Source organism: Schistocerca serialis, chromosome 7, assembly GCF_023864345.2.
Source record: "Schistocerca serialis cubense isolate TAMUIC-IGC-003099 chromosome 7, iqSchSeri2.2, whole genome shotgun sequence".
Taxonomy (NCBI): Eukaryota; Metazoa; Arthropoda; class Insecta; order Orthoptera; family Acrididae; genus Schistocerca; species Schistocerca serialis.
This window is the reverse complement of record NC_064644.1, coordinates 464,397,574-464,413,371: the sequence shown is the minus strand read 5'-3', so window position 1 is coordinate 464,413,371 and position 15,798 is coordinate 464,397,574.

The following is a 15,798-nucleotide window of genomic DNA, read 5'->3' as shown; positions in this document are numbered from 1 at the left end:
AGCATTGTAGGGTTTGCGATTTAACGAATTTAAACCGGAGTATACAAGCATACGTAGGAGTGAGTGCGAAAATTTTCGCGCGGTCTGAGAGACCACAACTCGAGACTGAGGTTTGAGCTATATTGCATCGCATTACGTTTTTTGTGAAGGCCAATTATTCATAAATATTACAATGGTTCTCATATAATGTACGTTTATTAGTGTAGTCGGCGACGTGAATATTTTGGTTATACTGTAAGTTACACAAGTAGCCCGTTTATATATTTGGTGTGAACTACGAGTGATGTACACAGAGTGAGGAATGACGGCAGAAGTCAACACGCCCACACTTCTGAGACACACACACACACACACACACACACACATACCAGGACGACAGACGACAGACGAGCGGCCGTACGAATATTGCCCTTTCCGCGTCTGTCTGGAGTCCACTGGAACACATGCAATCTCGGCAGATACTATCGGTCTCCGGGCAGGCCACACCGGGGCGCGCTACTCTTACGTATTCCAGATCTCCATGCATTATGCATGGAATGTGTGAGAGGCCGCAGCGCAGGCCGCCTCTTTCCGACAATGACGTGCGCCGGAGACGGTGATTTTTCTTGCCTTAGTCCTCCGTCGACCAGGCAATTTGCGTGTCTGTGAGGGTGGGCGGAGAATAATGTCGTCAGCGGCCTCCCGCCCGCGCGCAGCCGGCTGTGTGGCGACTGGCTTCCACTTCAACGGCGCCGACGTTTGAAGTCGCGTCGGCGGGGCGCGTAATAATCCATCTCCCTCGAGCGCCGAGAATACTCGCCGTGCTAGCGTGATATACGTCACACTGTGATGAAAAGCGAGGTGCCAGAAGTTCCCAAAGAAACGTTCCGCAACATAGCTCCTAACGATTGGCTGTCGCCAGGTTCTCTGTAAGTAAACAGAAAATTTGCTTGTGAGAGGAATTTTGTATGGTTTATCGCTCCAATTGAAAGGGTCCTTGTTTTACGGATATTCAGACGTGGTGCAAGGCGCTTTTCTGTGCCCCATGTTTCGTGTCCTAGACCTGGAGATATCATAGGACGCTGTAAGGACTCTGACGACAACAACAAAGAAGAGACATTTTAGCAGAAAAGCTGCCATTTATTTACTCGCTGCCTGGATTCAGGATTTTTCCTTTTTCGCAGGACACCTATTACAAAAAAAAAATTACAAATAACATACAGGGTGTAATATTGCTATTGGTGACTGAGGAAAACCTACTGAACAACATTAGTGTTAAATACATCTGCAGATTAATACGAGGGTTGGAACATAAATAGTGGAAACTATTTATACACAACCGATACAAAGGAGTTGCATGTTTTCACCTTTTACTGTCCTTCAAAGTAGTCACCAGTGTTGTGTAGAACCCGTTGATAGCGATGTGGAAGGTGCAGTACACCGTTGGCAGAGCCTGTTCTGTTGATGGTGCGAATGGAGCGGTGTACTGTCTGTCGAATCTCTGAAGCAGTTCTGAAGCGAATGCCACGAAGTGGTTCCTTCATCTTCGGAATCAAGTCACAAGGACTTAAGTCCTGTGAGTATGGTGAATGGTACAATACTTCCCCGTAACACCGAACAGAACAGCCACAGCGTGCGCTGTATGCGCCCGCGCATTGTTGTGCAAAATGAAGGGTGGGGTGCGCAGAAAGTGTCGCCGCTTCTTTCGTAAAGCTGTTTGCAGGTGATGCTCCAAAAACGAACAGAAATACCGTGTATTGAACGTCTGCCTTGGAGGAACGTAACGCGTTAGGATAAAACCATCACAGTCGTACACGAGAATCACCATAACATTCACCATGCTGGGGTCCTGACGGCAGAACGTCAGTGCGCAGTATTACTGTTCGTTTTTGGAGCATTACTTGCGAAGAGCTTTGCGAAAGAAGCGGCGACACTTTCTGCGCAACCCACCCGTCATTTTACATGACAATGCGCGAGCGCATACAGTGCTAGCTGTGGCTGCTTTGTTCGTTCGATGGTAGTGGGAAGTACTGCACCATCCACCATACTTCTCGGACTTAAGTCTTTGAAACTTTGATTTCATTCCAAAGATTAAGGAACCACTTAGTGGCATTCGCTTCAGAACTGTGCCAGAGATTCGACAGGCAGTAGACCGCTCCATTTGCACCATCAACAGAACAGGCCCTGCTAACGGTATACTATGCCTTCCACACCGCTGGCAACGAGTGCTACACAACGCTGGTGACAGTAAAGGGTGCAGTCATGTAACCCTTTTGTATCGGTTGTGAATAAACAGTTGCCACTATTTAAGTTCCAACCCTCGTAATTATGTCTTTCGAAGTTGTATGTTTTTAGGCTGGATAGTACATTCGAGCACACGAAGCCATCAGTGCTAATCATTTTCCCCTGAGCAGCAGGTCAGATGTTGAAGTGTCGCCCGTGGACGTAAAACAATGTCAGATATCGTGCAATCTCTGAATGTCTTGTAGGGAAGTCTTTACAAAGCAGAAATAAACCACCACCGCACTGATGTGTGCATCTTACGGTACCACATACTTACAAGAGATACGTGTTATACATAACATTATTTCAATAACACAGTCTAGATCTGATGTTAAGTTGTATATATTCTGCTTGCCGGCCGGTTTCGGTGTCTTATAAGACCATCGTCGACCATTTTTCCATTTTTACTCGGTGGTGACAGGAGGAGCCAGTGGCGTGGAACAATCCTCTCTGAAGAGGCATATAGAAAAAAATGTCCACAACAACCATATCCTAAATTCAATACGTAGGTAGTTATATGAAGCATTTGGTCAGTGATACCTTTATTATCCACATTCTACACATCTAGACATAACAAATTTTGTTGTGATAGGTGTAATAGTCAGCCAGTAAATAAACGACAGCTTTTGAGTTGTAATGTCTTTTTTCTTCAGTATTTGAAAGCTTCAAGATGTGACGTACTGAAAACGTTTCTACTCAGATAACAGTTTGAAATAAAAACATGGTCTACAACTCGAACTGTTTATACGTATCCACGCAACTTTCGGCTCATCCGACAGAGGCGTGAGACGGAAGAGTCTCACCGACGTATCTTATGGGGTTTGTAGTTGCGATGTGTTGGCACTGCTTGCTTTATTTAACACTAAGGCCCACAATTTCTTCAACTTCAATTGTTTTTTATTTTACTTCTATGCTTTTGAATTTCTAACCATAACTTCCCCACCCACTTTCACTAAAATTTCGAATTTCTATGTATAAAACAGCTTCAAATGCTTGATCACTTTACAGATTATAGAAACTACCTACCAACACACTATTAATACTATTAACTTTTATACTGTACGGCTGATATTGAAAAGATAATTTCCCTCCTAAAATATGTTTGATATGATGAAATAATTTTCTAGAAATCTTCTGTGACGTATATGAATACTGTGTTCACAATGAATATCGAATAGCTTAGGCATTACGAAAATGTTAAATTTAACCTCTAACTCGATGAGGAAGTTACATGCATAAAAAACAAATATTTAATAAGAGACGAACTTTTGTCCTTCTGTTACTTTGGGGTGTAAAGGAGAAACTTAATATCAGGATTGGAGATCACGAAGTAGAGGAATATGAGAAATTCTGCTGCCTAGTCAACAAAACAACCCACGATGGACGGAGAAAGGATAAAAGCGAACTATCATTGGAAAAGAGGGCATTCCAGGTCAAGAGAAGTTTACTAGTATCAAACATAGGCCTTAATTTGAGGAAGAAATTTCTGAAAATGTATGTTTGAAAAACAGCTTTGAATGGTAGTGAAACTGGACTGTGGAAGCATGTGAGATGTGGTGTTACAATAGCATGTTGAAAATTTGGTGGACTGACAAGGTAAGAAATTAGGACGTTTCCTGCAGAATCGACGAGACAAGGAATATTTGGAAAACACTCAGAAATGAAGGAACAGTATGATACATCTCTTAAGACATCAGAAAATAACCTCTGCAGTACTAGAGGAAGCTCTAGAGCTAATAACTTTAGAGAAGGACAGCAACTGGAATACATCAACAAATTAACTGATGACGTAGGTAGCAAGTGCTACTCTGAGATGAAAAAGTTGGCAGAAGAGGGGAATTCCTGGCGGGCGATCTCAAGCCAGTCAGAATACTTTCTTTAAAGTCAGTACCGCCATTAGACTGTTGTTTATTTACAATGTTACATTTACACTTACACACTCACGATTTCGGCTTCAAAGTGCCGTTATCAAGTGTTTTAAGTGTTATAAGCTGCCTAAGATGGCACACTGTCGTATTAAAATAGACTACTGGGCACATTTAATACGACAGTATGCCATCTTAGGCAATTTATAACACTTAAAACACTTGATAATGGCACTTTGAAGCCGAAATCATGATTGTGTAAGTGTAAATGTAACATTGTAAATAAACAACAGTCTAACGGCGGTACTGACTTTAAAAGAATATGTTATGACTGTTTCCCCGCATTATGAAAAAATTAATAGTCAGAATACTAATGACCCACAAACGTGTCGAGAAAAGTTTAGAAAAGATTTTAAAATAAGACTATGTTGGAAGTTTGTTGGAAGTCGCTAAGTCCTGTCATTGTTACACTTTTGATGAGCATAATTTGCACTCCTCATCTATGTCGTACAGTGATATAATTCTGCAAGCACGTTCAATGGTATATGTGGACTCTGTCTGCAAAGAAATTTGTCGCGGGAAGAGTTAGCAGTAAAGTAGTAATGAAGTAAATATCCACACCTGTAGCTGAGATTTTACTGCGTGAACAGCGAAAATGTAGTAGAAAAAAACTGTTTTCTTTTCGTTATTTTGTGAGGGTGGCTGCGGCGGGTGTCACTGATAAAAAGTTTCGAAATGTTTTAGACGTAAGTTTAAAGTGGGTCTGAGCTCACTAAGTGCTCTCATTGTCAACTAATTGATGAATGTATTCTGGGTAATTTTGCGCCATGATGTACGCTGCTTCAAGATATAACAAACACAGATTCTGACTTTAATACATAGTTTGATAAACATTTATAGTAATATTATAGCTCATAATGATTAGATTAGGACTTAATTTTCAAGTTTTAGATTAAATACTGGGGTTCAGATTTTAAAAGCGCTTGGAAGCCGTTAGATAAGCTGCTTGCGGCTGCATTAGCCATTTAGTAATGTACTGTAGAGTGCCTCTTTGTTCGTAAAGAGGTTTTCAGCTGGAACAACGAGTAGTGGCATATATTAAAGACGTTGGTTAGAAGAAGGGACAGAATGAAAGGACTTGTGCTGAGACATCAGGCAATGAATTCCATGGTGCTAGTTGGTGCCGTAGAGGGCAGAAACTCTTGCGGATTCAGAGACTGGAGTACTTGTATATCCGACAAATAGTCGACGACGTTGAATTAAGTTCAGCTCTGATATGAAGAGTTTTGCACAGGAGGAAAGGAATAAAATGGTTCAAATGGCTCTGAGCACTATGGGACTGAACATCTATGGTCATCAGTACCCTAGAATTTAGAACTACTTAAACCTAACTATCCTAAGGACATCACACAACACCCAACCATCACGAGGCAGAGAAAATCCCTGACCCCGCCGGGAATCGAACCCGGGAACCCGGGCGTGGGAAGCGAGAACGCTACCGCACGACCACGAGATGCGGGCTTGGAAAGGAATAGCGGACGGCCTCAAATCAGATTAAAAAGAGTCATAAAATAATTTTTATTTATTCTCTGCATTCACCGGCCACTTTCATTGCTTAAAGTATTTTTGAACTGTTTCTCACAGATTGTGTGCGTACGTCTACGTCATGCACCGGTCCCGTGGTAGCCAAGCCACAGCGTCTGTCACGTTACAGACGTATCCACAAACGAGCGTTTGTAACTATACAGACGCGTCTGTTTTTTCAGAAATGTCCTAAAGAACAAACAGGCGCCATTTCTATGTCTGATTCCACGGCCAGCCATAGAATATGTTCAGAAAGTCCGATGTCTGCCTCATTCGGACACTGTAGGAATTCATTGGCAACAAGTCAAAAAAGTGTACCATTGCCGAGACGAAGCCGAGTCTGCAGTTTCCTAAGCAAATGCGTTAACCATCTACGCCACCCGCACACCGTTCTTACACAAATCTGCACGGACTACCCAAGCGTGCCTCCCTCCTCAGTTCAAATTCCCATCAACCGCACACTGTCACAGAAGCGCGCTCATCCTATTTTCCTCTTTTTGGCTCGTCGCATCACGGGAAGTCCCGCATGCTGTAGGACGAAGCGTGGTTTACACCGAATGGTAGTCGGTGCAGAGGTGTCTAACCACCGCACCAAGGTTACCATCTCCGATTTCATCATCGACTTCAGCTACGCTCACACTCACTTACTGAGTCCGCGTCTCCCTCGAGTCAAAGACTTCGTTACATGTCCAGCAACAACGTCTAACTCAAGCATCCATCCAAGTGGTGGTCCACGGTTTGGGGTCATGTCCACCAGCGTTTCTTTTCCTCCAATGACTGGGCAACAAAGGTACCACGTGCATGTCAAAATTCTCCACAAATCAACGTATTCAAGCATTCAGATTGTCTGACACTCTGCTTTGTTCAGTTTGCTGCCTCATGGATGACGATGCTCACCACCTGGCTTTTGCTGCCACCAGTGACGTTTGGAACATGGGTCGACAGTTCGTTGCTGTTACGCCCGTGTTCCGCCGCATTCGACTTACCCATGGACTTTTATCCATCCTGAGGATGGACACCAAAAATCATGCGATTGTGTGGGTCAATGGATGGACGATCATTTTACCTGCATACTGATGGCGATAAATCACTCCTTCGGGCAGTTTTAAAAACTGCCCACAATTAAGTCGAGCATCGACCGCACTACTGGGCCTTCTTCGCCAGTTTCCTTCGCGTAATCTTTACGTCACCCCCGGTCAGCTGATGTTGCCACACGCGTACGACACTCACGCCCCGCCCCCTCCCCCTGCTTACGTCTGAGACTCTCCGCTCTTTATTTATGTACCGTAGAATACGACGGAACACGGACGTAACAGCAACGAACTCTCCACCCAGGTTCCAGACGTCACTGGTGGCAGCACAATTCAGATGGTGGGCATCGTCATCCACGAGGTAGCAAAATGGACAAAACAGAATGTCCGACAATCCGACAGGGGGCACATGCACAAGCGCCCCTTTCCTTTATACACTACACCAAAGCACGTTGCTCATCCCCCCCAACTGTACTGCCCCCTCCTCCTTGGCTTTTGTCCTCCTTTCAGGTGCCTCTTCGGTAGTGGTGCTGAAGACACCGTGGCCAGGCCTCACATTTGACCGCTGCCCACTCTGCCTCCACTTCCTACCTGCTGAGCAATGGGATGCCTACCTGTCATATCCCGGCACTTTCTTTCCTCTTTGTCTGTGGTTTCTTACTTTTTAGCTTACTGTCAATATTATTGTTACTGTTTCTTTCTACACACCTTTTTATTACAGACTTTTGCCTGCCTTGTTCGACTGTAATGTCTCATGTTGTCTCCGCCGGAGGGGTGGCCTTTCTGTTGTATTTATGCTTCTACAAACAAAGATGTTCTGTTTACATAACCATAACCCCTTCAGTGATGGGAAGGGAGAGGCTTCGTGGCCAGACCTCGGGTTTCGACTCCTGCCCATCCTGTCACAGGCTCAAAACTGACTCTACTTCTTGAAAAAAAAAGTTGGTAGAAAAAATAGGTTAGCGTAGATGATTAACGAGTCTGCGTAGTAAGCGGGAGATCTTGGTTCGAGGGTCAACCTTGGTACAAATTTTCTGTTATCGCCAATGAATTCTTTCGTTGCTTAAAAGTGGCAGGGATCGGAGTTCGTCTTTTCTGACCACAAGCGTACGTTTGGTGCAGAATACTGACGAAAGAGCAGCCATTAAAGTATCATTATTACTTTACTGTCTTGAAGTGTTTCGGAAAATAAAAGTAATATGTAAGTATTTCCATGGATGACTCGGTTCTCTTTTACAACTCTAAATTGAACTGCTAGTGATCGTTACGCGTTTAATTCTTTGAGAACAAACCACTGGATAATCCACGGCATGTTCGACGACAAATATTTCGTAACTGTGTAGTCAAACATTCGTTACATAGTTTGCCTTCTGGACGTTTCATTGTTTCCGCTCGTTTAATTCGTGGTTTGTGTCCCATTGTCAGCACTGTGGAGCAACAGGTTCGATAGGTTTTAAATCAAGTTAAACGTTATTACCACTACTAATCGATGTATGATCGTTATATACAAGACAAAGCATGAAGAGGTTAGCTTTATTATCTGACCGGTGTCATTGTCAAGTATTCTGAGTGCTTGGTGCTTCGCTGCTTATTTTCCGGTGTAGACAGCATGTCAACAAATATACTACGGACTGGCTTTGTGAGCGCTTTAAACACCGACACTGCAGAAACTACAGCCGTCCCTGTTACACACCGTAATTATCCAGTTTAGAGTCACAGAAAGAGTTGTCCTGCAGAGATGGCTAACCGCTAAAAAAATGATACCTCTGATGAATGGCATGAAGATGAATAGGTTGTGGTTAGTGACATATACTATGAAGCTAATAAAAGTGACCACTGGATTCAGTGTGTTTCTTGTTCACGATGGTCACATGAATTTTGTTCAACATTCGGTAATAAATGTAGTACTGTTCTGAGAGATAGAAGGGCTTAAGCTTGAACAAAACCAACAGCTCATTAGAAAAGCCAATTTATAATAAACTGATGATATTTATTAGTATAATTCTGTATTCATTACTACATACTTCAAATAAAAATATGTAACTCTTTTCTTCAATCAATCATTTTTATCAAAACCAGATATGATAGTCTTATTGGGATTATCGCGATCGTTCTTTGATCTTTCTTCATATATAGCCATTTTTGTGCGCTCCATCTCTCCCAGTACAATGGTCCATCTCAGCCATTTATGAGGTGAACCATTCATGTATATTTTTATTTTATCATATCTCATGTATCTTCAGTAGCAGTGCTTCAATAATATGTAGTACTTATGTTTTTTCGTCACGCTATACGAACATGCTGTCAGAAGTCAAAAAAAGGTGAAAACCAAACAAATTTTATGCTGAAGGAGAAAAGTGGCCCAACTATCCCTAAATACACACTGAACAAAAAATTATGACTGTGGTGTCACCGCAAGGCACCACACTGGCTAGGTTGTAGGCTTCAAATCGGCCGCTGTCCGTCAGTACACATCGGACCCGCGAGTCGCCACTGTCGACGCTAGCAGACCGAGCGCCGCCACTCGTCTGGTCTTACGAGACAAGCTAGCGCACTGGCCAGTTCTGCAGCCGACTTAAATAGAAATGGTTCACTCGCTATAGCTTCAGAGATCTTATTTGTAGAGACGCTAGTTAGTATAGCCTTCAGCTAAGTCAGTAGCTACGACCTAGCGAAGCGCCACATACAGTTTAGGCATTGACAATTGATCTATATGTGTGAAGCAATCAGAATTGTAAAGAAGGATTCGCAGTTCAACCTATAACTGCACTTGTAAATATTATTGTACAAAGTCAAGTCGACGTTCACCGCTGATGCTGAATTAGAGCTAACAAGTATAGTTCACTGATCTTCACGTCGGCCAACGTGATCAACGCGTGTAATAATGGCCACCCCTCTTGATCAGACTATAAGTCAGATTGCGTGACTCAGCCGGGTCACCCTTTCTCCATGAGGCCCACAGTTCAGCCCCATACATAACAATGACAACCTGTTTAATAGCATATTCTTTCAATTTTCAAACTCATTATAGTAGAGATTCTCCTTGGCATGGATTATACAAAGTCCTTAACAGGATTACAGAAGTATGTGGTACCAGATGTCTAGAAACAGGTCAAGCTATTCCCGAAAATTATCAGATGATGCCTTATAGGGACGCAGTTGGAGCTCTGTATGTGTTCCAGTGGTTACAGATCAGGCACATTTGCTGGACAAGACATCAATGTGAGTTCACTGTAATTCCCCCCAAATTACTGTAGCACAATTCTCACCTTGTAACAGGGACAGTTATCCTGCCATCGCCTTGCGGGTGAGACTTTAAGCATGAAGCGGTGCAGGTGGTCCGCATTAATGTTCTTGTTATTGACAACTGCCATGACTTGCAAATGACGAGAAGCAAAGGTCAGTAGAGATTCGCTCGTCTGTGGAAAGATCTATGCGCTAAGCATACAACTACTACCACCATCATACCGTTGAAAAAGACTTTGCTGGGAACCCTAGAAAATACTGGTACTACGCCAAATTTCTAAGTGGGTCTAAGGCTTCTGTCCAGTTACTTGTTGACCAGCCTGGTGTAGCAGTTTAAGACAGCAAAACGAAAGCCGAAGTTTCAGATTCCATGTTTAAGAAATAATTCACGCAGGGAAATCGTGCAAACATACCATCATCTGACGATCGTTCAGACGCCCGTATGGTCGACATAGTAATAAGTATCCTTCGCGTAATGAAATAAGAGCTGAAAACAAATAAGGCACCAGGTCCGGAAAAAATCCTTGTTCCGTTTTTCAAACGGTACTCAGCAGCATTGGCCACTTATGAAGCCTGCATTTATAGTGAATCTATCGCCAAGAGCAAAGTTCCAAGCCACTGCAAAAAAGCGCAGGTTACTCCTGTATATAAGAAGGGCAACGGACCCGCAAAATTGCAGTCCAGTATCCTGAACATCGGTTGGCTGCAGGATCCTTGAACACATTCTCAGTTCGAATGTAATAAATTTTCTTGAGACCGAGGATCTTATGTCCACTAATCAGCATGGTTGTAGACAACATCGCTCGTACGAAACTCAGCTTGCATTTCTGTCACGATATATTGCAAACTATACATGAAGGACGACAGGAAGTTTCCGTTTTTCTAGATGTCTGGAAAGCGTTTGACACGATACAACATTGCAGGCTGTTAAAGAAGCGCGTGGAATAATTCTACAGGTGGCTCGAAAACATGTTATATTATAGAACCCAGCATCTTATCCTCGACGGTGAGTATTCATCAGAGACGAGGGTATTGTCAGAGGTGTCCCAGGGAAGTGTGATAGGACCGCTGTCACTCTCTATATACATAAATGATTTGGCGGACCGGGTAAGCAGCAATTAGCAGCAGTTTGCTGCTGACAGTGGTGTACGGTAAAGCATCAGAGTTGAGTGACTGTAGGGGGGTATGAGATGACAGCAAAAATTTCTGATGGTGAATGGCAGCTAGCTCTAAACTTAGAAAAATATAAGTTAATCCGGACGAGTAGGAAAAAACCCGTAATGTTCGGATGCAGTATTTGTAACGCATGACACGTTTAAATATCTAGACGTAAAGCTGCAAAGCGGTATGAAATGAACAGAGTATGTGAGAACTGTGGTAGGGAAGGCCAATGATCGATTTCGGTTTATTAGTAGAATTCTAGGAAAGCGTAGGTCGCCTGTAAAGGGGGTTGCGTATAGGACGTTAATGCGACCTATTCTCGAGTACTGCTCGAGTATTTGGGATCTGTACGAGCTTGGATGAAAGGAACACATCGAAGGAATTCAGTGGGTGCTAGACTTGTTACTGGTAGGTTCGAACAGCATTGTTACGGACGCGGCTCAGGAATTCAAACGGATATCTCTGGAGGGAAGGGGACACTCTTTTCGCGGAGCACTATTGAAAAAAATTTAAGGAACCAGCATTTGAAGTTGACTGCAGTGCAGTGCTACTGCATCTAACACATATTGCGCGTAAGGACCACGAAGATAAAATACAGGAAATTAGGGTTCAAACGGAGATATATAGATAGTAGTTTTTCCCCCACTCTGTTTGCGAGAGGAACAGGAAAGGAAATTACAGTGGTTCAAATGGCTCTGAGCACTATGGGACTTAACATCTGAGGTCATCAGTCCCTTAGAACTACTTAAACCTAACTATCCTAAGGACATCACACACACTTATGCCCGAGGCAGGAGTCGAACCTGCGACCGTAGCAGTCGCGCGGTTCCGGACTAAAGCGCCTAGGACCGCTCGGCCACCGCGGCCGGCGCTAGTAGTGGTCCGGCATATGCTTCACCACTATCCTTATGGTGGGTTGCGGAATAGATGTAGATGCCTTCGATAACCACCACAGATCCCACGGAACACCAGCTAAATGTACCACATAGCGTAATTCTGCCCTCACCGGTCTGCATCTGTCACGCGGTGTACGTTCCGTGCAGCCACTCGCCTGGATGACGGTGTGTAACGCCCCAAACATCGACGTGGACTCACAAGAAATGCAATTCATTCGACAAGCGACAAGTTTCTATTGACCCACGGTGAAAACTCAGTGATGCTGTGACCACAGCAATCATAACTGACGATTTCGTTGGGACAACACGGGAACCAGTAGGGGTCTTGTGGTGTGGAGCTCCATGCACAACAAAGGCCTTTCAACGGTATGCTCGAAACAGTTGTGCCCACAGCAACATTGTACTCTGTCGTCAGATCTGCCACAGACCGCTGCTTATCCTGGATTGCACAGTGGTGGGAAGGAAGGGGGGGGGGGGGGATACTCCGAAATCTACATTTTGTGATGAGACGTGGTCGTACAATACCATTCAGCCTACTCGTTATTTCACTATCCCTCAACTATTTTCCGTAGGTGCTCACGACAGTAGTACACCAACAGCCGACCAGCTTCACCTTTCCAGATATTCCCTTCCAGCTGCAGAGTTACAAAATTGTGTCCGTTCCCAAAAGGACTTACATAAGAGGATTTCCACACATCGTTTATCATCGTGGAGTGCTGTTTTCGCGACGGAAAATCTGTCGTGCGTGTGCAATACGCCTCTTGCAAGCAATTCAAGATACAGAAGCGATATCCAGTTCCTGCTCGTGGAACAACATTGAATTGGCTTAGAAGCTTCCGTGCAACTGCTAGTGTATCGAATCGAAAGTCAACCGGCCCTTGGAAAACCCTCCAAACTTTCGAGAACATCTAAAGTGTTTGTAGCTGTTTACCGGTAAGCCCTCGTCGTTCGTTTCGAAAACTTGGTTCCAACAAAGCGGCTCAACATGCCACACATCCCACAAGACCTTGCAAATTCTCCGTGAAGCATTTAATAACCGCATAGTTTTCAAAGGTGCTTGTGTCGACTGGACGCCTTTCTCGTCTGATTTAACCGTGTCAGGTATTTACGTATGAGGTCATTAGAAGGCGAGGGTCTACTCCGATCGGCCGAGAAGCTCGCAACAGTTAAAGGACCGAATTCACGATGAAATTTGCAGAATACCTCTAGCAGTTGCGAAAGATATTTTTAAAAACTGTGTGGAACGCCTCGAGGATTCTGGCCGCGAATGTCGCCATTTGTTCGATGTACTATTTCATTTTTTTTTATCTTTTTTGGTCATCAGTCTACTGACTGGTTTGATGCGGCCCGCCACGAATTCCTTTCCTGTGCTAACCTCTTCATCTCAGAGTAGCACTAGCAACCTACGTCCTCAATTATTTGCTTGACGTATTCCTCTACAGTTTTTGCCCTCTACAGCTCCCTCTATTACCATGGAAGTCATTCCCTCATGTCTTAGCAGATGTCCTATCATCCTGTCCCTTCTCCTTATCAGTGTTTTCCACATATTCCTTTCCTCTCCGATTCTGCGTAGAACCTCCTCATTCCTTACCTTATCAGTCCACCTAATTTTCAACATTCGTCTATAGCACCACATCTCAAATGCTTCGATTCTCTTCTGTTCCGGTTTTCCCACAGTCCATGTTTAACTACCATACAATGCTGTACTCCAGACGTACATCCTCAGAAATTTCTTCCTCAAATTAAGGCCGGTATTTGATATTAGTAGACTTCTCTTGGCCAGAAATGCCTTTTTTACCATAGCGAGTATGCTTTTGATGTCCTCCTTGATCCGTCCGTCATTGGTTATTTTACTGCCTAGGTAGCAGAATTCCCTAACTTCATTGACTTCGTGACCATCAATCCTGATGTTAAGTTGTTCACTCTTCTCATTTCTACTACTTCTCATTACCTTCGTCTTTCTCCGATTTACTCTCAAAACATACTGTGTACTCATTAGACTGTTCATTCCGTTCAGCAGATCATTTAATTCTTCTTCACTTTCACTCAGGATAGCAATGTCATCAGCGAATCGTATCATTGATATCCTTTCACCTTGTATTTTAATTCCACTCCTGAACCTTTCTTTTATTTCCATCATTGCTTCCTCGATGTACAGATTGAAGAGTAGGGGCGAAAGGCTACAGCCTTGTCTTACACCCTTCTTAATACGAGCACTTCGTTCTTGATCGTCCACTCTTATTATTCCCTCTTGGTTGTTGTACATATTGTATATGACCCGTCTCTCCCTATAGCTTACCCCTACTTTTTTCAGTATCTCGAACAGCTTGCACCATTTTATATTGTCGAACGCTTTTTCCAGGTCGACAAATCCTATGAAAGTGTCTTGATTTTTCTTTAGCCTTGCTTCCATTATTAGCCGTAACGTCAGAATTGCCTCTCTCGTCCCTTTACTTTTCCTAAAGCCAAACTGATCGTCACCTAGCGCATTCTCAATTTTCTTTTCCATTCTTCTGTATATTATTCTTGTAAGCAGCTTCGATGCATGAGCTGTTAAGCTGATTGTGCGATAATTCTCGTACTTGTCAGCTCTTGCCGTCTTCGGAGTTGTGTGGATGATGCTTTTCCGAAAGTCAGATGGTATATCGCCAGACTCCTATATTCTACACACCAACTTGAATAGTCGTTTTGTTGCCACTTCCCCCAATGATTTTAGAAATTCTGATGGAATGTAATCTATCCCTTCTGCCTTATTTGACCGTAAGTCCTCTAAATTCTCTTTTAAATTCCGATTATAATACTGGATCCCCTATCTCTTCTAAATCGACTCCTGTTTCTTCTTCTATCACATCAGACAAATCTTCACCCTCATAGAGGCTTTCAATGTATTCTTTCCACCTATCTGCTCTCTCCTCTGCATTTAACAGTGGAATTCCCGTTGCACTCTTAATGTTACCACCGTTGCTTTTAATGTCACCAAAGGTTGATTTGACTTTCCTGTATGCTGAGTCTGTCCTTCCGACAGTCATATCTTTTTCGATGTCTTCACATTCTTCCTGCAGCCATTTCGTCTTAGCTTCCCCGCACTTCCTATTTATTTCATTCCTCAGCGACTTGTATTTCCGTATTCCTGATTTTCCCGAACCATGTTTGTACTTCCTCCTTTCATCAATCAACTGAAGTATTTCTTCTGTTACCCATGGTTTCTTCGCAGCTACCTTCTTTGTACCTATGTTTTCCTTCCCAACTTCTGTGATGGTCCTTTTTAGAGATGTCCATTCCTCATCAACTGTACTGCCTACTGTGCTATTCCTTATTGCTGTATCTATAGCGTTACAGAACTTCAAACGTATCTCGTCATTCCTTAGTACTTCCGTATCCAACTTCTTTGCGTATTGATTCTTCCTGACTAATGTCTTGAACTTCAGCCTACTCTTCATCACTACTATATTGTGATCTGAGTCTATATCTGCTCCTGGGTACGCCTTACAATCCAGTATCTGATTTCGGAATCTCTGTCTGACCATGATGTAATCTAATTGAAATCTTCCCGTATCTCCCGGCCTTTTCCAAGTATACCTCCTCCTCTTGTGATTCTTGAACAGGGTATTCGCTATTACTAGCTGAAACTTGTTACAGAACTCAGTCTTTCTCCTCTTTCATTCCTCGTCCCAAGCCCATATTCTCCTGTAACCTTTTCTTCTACTCCTTCCCCTACAACTGCATTCCAGTCGCCCATGACTATTAGATTTT